The following is an 8,067-nucleotide window of genomic DNA, read 5'->3' on the forward strand; positions in this document are numbered from 1 at the left end:
AAATGTTATGGTAAATATTTCTACTAGCTGCAGAAACAGCGTGTTCATTTAACCATAACATCTGAAAATTAATTCTAGTACAGAATTCTTATATTGGCATACCTGATACTAGCTTTGAGAAATTCTGACATGGGATCACAAATGCTTAGTTTTAGAATGCCTTTGCTATTAGAAGCCTGACAGAGTAAGGGAAAGATTGCATCATTGAATAGAAAAATATCTTTCTTTTCATTTTAAAAAGTTTGACATGCCCTTGATAGACTTTTTGTTTTGATTGTCAGTGATTAGAAGTATTTTAGTTTCTTCCATGCTCACAGCATAATCTGAGTCTGGCACAAATTGAAGCTTTTTGCTATGGTGCTTGTGTCTTTACTGTATTCAGAAAAGTTAAATTAATGGTGAAGAAGGCCATTAATACATTTTCTGCTTCCATATTTGCTTTGAGTTAGTTAAGTTTTCTGGGAATTTTATTTTTTCATGCATTGTTTCAATGACGTTATAAATATTAGAAAAAGAAAAATTAAGTTGGCAAATATCTCTCATGCTACTTGTTCAATTTGGAGAGGTGAAACTAAAGTATGTTTGACATGTTTGTTAGAATTGTCGTGTATTCTTAATGTCACATTTACACTGAAAGTTAAAGTACATTTGAAGCAGTTTGAAACATGGATTATATGAATTGGAATAACAGGTTTTTCTCTCTTTTTGGTTATTCTTTTTAAAAATGTACACCTATCTACACTGGCCTGGTCAAATCTCGTTTTAAGGGCGCTTATGAGGTAGAAGGAAAAAGTGCCCATAGGATACTGATTCACTCAGTGTTAATTTGTGTATTCAAAATCATATATGCTTGTTTTAAAGATTATATATATTTTAATCCCATTAGCCTAGACAATGCAGCTGTGGGAGGAGTCCAAGCTTAGTCTGATTTATGAAACAGATGTACTGATGTTAATGATGTACTGATTCTAAAATCCTTATCAGATGCCAAAGCCTGGAATAGCACAAGTTAGCTCTTGGATCCCAGGCTGAATTTCTCAGATTGGCAGATGGATGGGGTAGGGAAATAATCTTTTTTTTCAAGCTCTTCAGAAAGTTTAATTTGAGTGTCACCAAAAAGGCAGTAAATAAAAAATCCTATTATTTTATTATTTTAAATCCATCTTATTTTTCAGACTGTATCTTCATTGTAAAACTTAAATGTGGGCTTCACCTGTTTCAGTTGTCAATTGTAGGTGGGCACTTTGAACATCTTTGAATTAGTTTATTTACTGCAGTATTTCATGTTCTAGCAGTTGAAGTGGTAGAATCTGCACTGGATCATTGCTGTAGAATACTATATGTTTTTATTCACTTTTCACTAATCACTTAAAAATTCTTTTTTTGCTCAAGTTTTCCATAGTTGTTGCCTCTGACTTGATTTTGCCAGTAGGTAACACAGCATGAGTGCTAATATAGGCAAGGTTCAGTGTCTCCACCAGCATTTTAAACACCCTGTCAGCTTTGTTCCATCAGGATCTACCTGATGCAATGCTTAGGATGTTAAAAGCCATGATCTCTATTAGTATTTCTATGATGGCAGTCACTCTGGAACTATGGTAAATTTTAGAGGGGAAAAATCCAGTTGCAAATAAGGCCTCTTAAGGTGCAGACAGAAGTGACAATTTTCCTGATCTGGCCACAAAAAAGCAGTTTATAGTTGTGACCAAACACAAGTGCACAGCTGTAAACAGCTTAAAAATGGCAGAAAATGGGATGAAATCTGACCTCTTATTGCATGAGGTGTCAGATAAAGATGTCTTGTAACTTGTGTCTGGGAGCTGTTCTTTTTGGAATGGAATGGGAGTGGGAAGGGGAGCAAAGGGAGTTCAGTCTGGGGGGTTTTCAGCCCCCCCTGGAGGGTGGGGCAGATGTATTGCAGACCCCCTGAGGTGAAGCCAGGGGGCCTCCAATTCATGCCCACACTTTCAGCACCAGCTGGGAAGCCCCAAGAATAAGCTCCCTCTGCTGCCTTCTCCCCACCTCCCATTGTGAAAACAGTGAGCAAGGGCAGAGAGCCTGGCCGTCACTATGGGAATCTGGCTCCAGGCTTCCAAGTGCAGCTAGGTTTTCCCTTCCCCCCCTGGAACCAACAGTGAACTTTTGTTCTGGGGTAACGGTGTAACTCTGAATGCTTTGCAAAAATCATTCTTAGTTGCAGCTGGGAGCTGCACTTCTGTCTGCACCCTTATTCTAATATATTGGCTGAAAAAGCTTAATTGAGAATTGGTCTAAAGTCTCTTTTAGTAGCCTTGTAAATATATCATTTACAATAATTTAAAATAATGGTATTTTTTTTAATACTAAATAAGGACATTTTATTTTCCAGTTCATTACATAACAATTCCCATATGTGTAGACTTAATTTTATATAGATTTTTAAGTAATAATGTATAAATAAATGTGCCATAGATTTTTGTGTCCATAGTCATTGAAAGATGGTTTTGTAGTAAATTGTAAATAATACTGTATAAGTTCTAGAATAAATAGTTATATTGAGCTCTTTCACTAATTTATAATAATTAAGACAAACAGTTCATTTTACAGCCTAATACAGAGACTAGGAATGAACCCTTAAGGGACCTCCAGCGAAAGTTGTCCTGTCACTATGAACATGCTTGTTTAGTCATAGCATGCTCATTTTACTTGTGAATTAATAATGGAGTTTATTTTGACTCTCATTTTTCTGTGCTGATCTTTTAGACTGGAAGTTTATTTTCCAGATTGACTTAAAGTTAATCTTGATAAAAGATTAAAATATTCTTAACTTGAATCTGCATTAATGAACAATTAGTTGAGAAATAAAGTTGCCTTAGAGCATTTTGAGAATAAAATTAGTAGTATTCAACATGTATCTAGTTTGCTAATATACCTTCTGAGGGAGAACTTCCATGTGCTATGTGTACTCAATTCTGCAAAAAAACCTAACGATTCTAGAAAACTAGTAAATCTTTTGTATTCTGGCACTCTGAAAGCACCCTGATTCACAAATGTGACCACTTAAAACTCATTGAAACAGATTTTAGCAGATCTCCAAGGTTAAATTTAAAGAATCTGTCCTTTAGTTTTTGTAAAACCTGTCCTTTTAGCTTGAGTATTAGGAATACATAGTAGTTATGTTTTACATTTATTAAACTAAGTTTATTCTATATTTAATATATTAATAGCTTAGATGTAAAATCATTTGTATATAGTAAGGGTATGATGCAGTTACTTAAGTTGGCAAAGTCAAGAGGGAGTGTAAAACTCTTGGTGGGTTGGCCTGAAGAGCACCACTCAGGCTCATGGTCAGGAAGTCATGAACCACGTTTAGTCATATACATTCATCAGTTTGCGAAAAAATCAAATTTGCAATTAACTCTAATGTGACACTAAATTGTAGAAACATTTTCCTAGGATTCATTGTGAAGCTAGTCTTAAAATACATGGTCAGCTTCCTAAAAAATTCTTTCTTGTTAGTACGGTATATATTTTGACTAGCCAGTAAGGATATTAACATTATACTTTTTCTGCACTTAACCCATATAATTAATCCACATGACAGAATTTTTATAGCATGGTAAAATTAATAAAATACATAAATACACCTGCCTTCAATTCTGTGCTTGCACTATTTAAGCAGTTTTATCTTAAGCTGTCAGCAGTAAAAATATCTTAGTACAAAAACCTGTAGATTTTACTAATGTTACAGAGGTTCAACAAAGGTTCATTGCATTTGTAGTATCAGAGACAGTCAAACATTTCCCTTACTGGAGGTTTTGTTCTAGAATTAGTTATGTTGGACTCCTGTAGTCCAAAAGGGCATCCATTATTTTTGCCTAGTTTTTACTTCTTATGAAAGTAAAGGTCATCAGCTTACAGACTGCACAGTGCATTTCACAGTATGTCTCCGTTACTACATAGAATAGAACGTTTTCTGCAGTTACTGTTTTAGTTGAAAAAAGCTTGAAAAACTGGTGGGTTTGAAGCATTACTTAATCAAGCACAGCAAAACAAAAGGTTTTCAAAATAAAGCAGAACACTTGGGAATCAGTCAAATGTTTTAAAAAATATTACAATTTTTTTCCAAATATAGATACCTCACTAGAAAACATGGAAAGCACAGTTGTACTTTATTTAAAATAATTCTAGGAACTAAAGTTTGTCTCCAGTTTTTTTGCTGCAATTACGTTGCCTTCCAGGATTATAAGGTCCTTGATAGACAAAATCTGTTTTTTTGTTTTCATATTCACTGTTGGAAGTATTGATGTTGACATGCCAGTATAATTAACCTTTAGATTACAGAGAGTATCTGTAAAGCTTTGTAGAAACTATCTTCGATCAAGACAAGTGAAATAACTATCTGAAACTGTAGTAAAAGCCTGAGATAAAATATCAGTGCATTCAACAATTTTTAATACTTTGCCAATGATGTACAGTTTTATTGTTCAAGTTGCTGTGGTTGCATTACATGACACACAAAACTGTCCTCTACCTCACGTGAGATTTAACGGATATTTTATATGGTTTTAGTAAAAACAAGATGCATCTATCTGGTCACTTAGTTTACAAATTTTGAATTATATTTATTGAAACATGACATACTGTGCTCTTAGCTTATACCTCAATTGTATTTTGTGCTGTTATCCATTTTCATGCCTTGTAAATACCCTGTATAGATGGTGGATTCGAATACAAATAAAGAAATGTAATGTCAAATGATTTGTCTTCATGGTATTGATGTACAATGCTGTGTGAACTTAACCTTTGTGCAAGGCCTTTCTGAACGTTGCTTTTCTGCACAGGTGCCACTCCACTTTTTTATGGCATGGGATTTTGATCCCAGAATCTCCCAGGGTCAGACCCTTACACATGCCGCAAGGTAGAAGCACAGGACACACCTGCAAGTGTGGTACGGGGCACCGCAGACAGGTCTGTGGTGCCACATACTGCACATCTGCAGTCGTGGCCATGGACTTAGATGGAAGACCTGGCTTGGTTCCTGAGCATTATAAACTTTCAATACAATTGTGGCCAATTCACCTCATATCTGGATTAGTAAAATAAGGGTACCACTTTGCTGTCTCAGGAGTATAGTGAAGATAGATTTATTAATATTTGTAAAGAGCCCAGGCACAGTAGAAGTGAATAAATAGCTGTCATCACATTAGTTCAATCCTGGCACACACAGGACTTCATCCCTGCTGCTCCTTACCAGTTGCTATACTTGTTCCATTCTTTTTCTAAGTATCTGGACTTAGAAACTCTTATCCTGAAAAACATTAGGACCATAACATTGAGAAACAAGTTAGGGGTGGGTCACTTAAAGGTTGCAAATGTTTTGAATGCTGTCCAAATTAATGCATGTGCCTTTGGCTAATCAACACTGAAGTCATGTCATCAGCAGGGATCCTGGTTTTCTCTGTTTAAAAATCACAAATTCATCGATGAATATAAAATCACAAATTCTCTGATTAACGCCCCCCAAATCCGTGTTTTTCCATGACTAAAATGAAATGCCGTTTTATATGTATATGTGTGTGTGTATGTGTATATGTGTGTGCGTGTATATATAGGGCTGTGTGAAACAGCACTGTTCTGTTTAGAGTTTCGTTTCCACGGGACAGTGTTTCATTTAGAGTTTCATTTTGTTTCGAAAGCGCTGTTCCATTTCGTTTTGTCGAAACTTTTGCTGTTTCGACGCTGTTTCAACATTTCACCCATAGGCTACAATGGGGAAGCACAAAACTGCTTATAACTTTGTCATTTTTTGGCAGATTTGCACGAAAACAGCAGGGATGGTAGCCCCGTCTGAGGGCATGAAGCCTGCCAAGTTTCAAGGAGATGGGTGAAGCGGTTTCTGGGAAACTGCACCTCAAGCTGCTGACGAGCAAAACTCGTGACGTGTGACTTTGTGTGTGTGTGTGTTAAGGTGCACCCTCACTGGCACTGGGGCCTCTACATGACACGGTAGTGTGTCCTAATTAGGTGGCTGCCACCCTACAGTATCAGTCCAGTCCACCTTTTAAATGACAACAGGTAAAATAATAACTTAGTGAGCAGCACAGTAGCACCAGCAGCATCTCAGGCAGCCAGACAGTGACAGCCTTTCTTCTCCAGCAGCTGCCAGAAAATCCCCCCACCAGCCCCAGCCCTGGGGCTTAGATGTGCCCAGGGCCCTGCGAGCCTATGAACTGCACTTCATCAACCTCCTAGGTACAGAAAGTCATGGACTCAATATAGACAGTGGAATTCTGACACACTACAACCTGCCGGACAGCTGACTTACCAGGTACCTCTGCACTTTTACCTGCGCTGCTACATACCCCTTCCCACCCCCCACCCCAGCCTGTTCCCTCACCTCGTGATGCCTCCATTTCCATTTTCACTGACTGGCTTTCTTGCCTATGTTGCATGCCAGCCTCTGGCTTCGTTACAATTCTTTCCATCCGGGAACAGCGCACACAGCAACTGCAGGTGTTTCTTCAGCCTGACGAAGGGTTTTTCTATCTGAAAGCTGGCATCCCAGGCAGCTAAGCTGATCTCAGCTGCAGCCTCCCAACTCCGCTGCAACCAGTAAGGCTTGACAGGTCTGGGCTTTCCCCAGCTAGGAGTGCGTGCATGTGGCTGGAGGTTATGGTGCCTCCTATTCGCCTTTTACCAGGGGGATCCTCAGTCCTGGCATTTCCTGGGGCTACTGCATCGCCAGCAGTCCTACCAGGCCTCCTGACCTGGCAGAGTGCAGTTTTAGTGGTCATGCCCAGGACCTGGGGTCTCCTCCTTCTCCATAGCCCAAGCCCATACCTCCAAGTTCATCCTGGCATGGAAGCTCAGCAGGGACATGTTCTTCCCCTGCTGGTTGGTGATGCAATAAGTGCCCCCTCCAGCTTTGAGAGTGGGGCATTAAATGGCTTTTAAAAATGAAAAAAGGAAATGGGTGTGGGCGGAGCAAGATGGGTGGCATTCACTCTGTCTGTACCTGGAGTTTGGGGAACCCCAGCAGCACGAGGTTCACCTTGGGGAACACCAGCTGCTTCATCAAAACAGGATCCAAGTAGGTCTGGTGGGATGTCACTACATCCTCAGCAATGCTGAACACCCTTTTGCTTGGAATACTGGTCGGTGGATAGGACAGCTGTTCCTGGGCAACTGTGGCCAGATCCGGCCACATCTGGCTGTGGCTTACCCTGTAGGCCAAGGAGTCACACGGCAGCAGCTTCATGTCCTCAGCAAGATAGGCAGCCACCAAGGCCTGAGCACTACCTGCCTGGATCTGGTTGGATCTGGTGCCTCTAGACCCTACCATGGAAGCCATGCCCTTGGCCCACATTGGCAGCACCTGTGGTGGAGGAGGAGACTGGCTGGTGGATGGTGTGCTAGCATGGGACAGTGTATTCCCCTCTTCAATGTCCCCCCACCTCCACTGTTCTGCTTCTCTGACTCTTCACCAGTACTCCATCCACTGATTCAGGCTTTGGCTGCTGCATATGCTGCCCTTCACCGTCAGGCTACACATGGCAGTCAGCACATGGGCTGTACTGGACCGCAAGGGATCAAACCATTTCCTGATGCCCTCCTTCAGCCACCTCACCAGTGCCTGCATGTCTGGGGACAGCAGCTTGCCCCAGCCAGGAACACTGATCCCCTGGAAACTCTCCATTTAGCTCAGTTCCTTCAGTACAGGGATCACCTGGCTAAGGAGGGCATTGCCAACACTGAGGGTCTTGGGGGCCTCAAGGAAGGGCTTGAGGATCACCAAGATCTGGGAGATGGTATCCCACTCAGCTCTGTTAAGGGGGTCGCTGATCCCAATCTCCCTGAGCAAAGCCATCTCATGGATGCCTTCTGTTGCTCCACCAGCCTCTCGAGCATCAGGTATGTGGAGTTCCACCGAGTCTCCACATCCTGCATGATTTTGTGCTGCGGGATGTTCAGCTCTGCTTGTTTGTCCCACAGCATCTCGCTCCCCTTGATGCTCCAGTGCCATTTTCCTGCATTTGGAAATGAGCTTGCTGGTGGTGCTGGCGCTGTCACCGGCAGCCCTGTTCC

Source organism: Gavialis gangeticus, unplaced genomic scaffold, assembly GCF_001723915.1.
Source record: "Gavialis gangeticus isolate Ggan-Ray unplaced genomic scaffold, GavGan_comp1, whole genome shotgun sequence".
In the NCBI taxonomy this organism is placed as follows: Eukaryota; Metazoa; Chordata; order Crocodylia; family Gavialidae; genus Gavialis; species Gavialis gangeticus.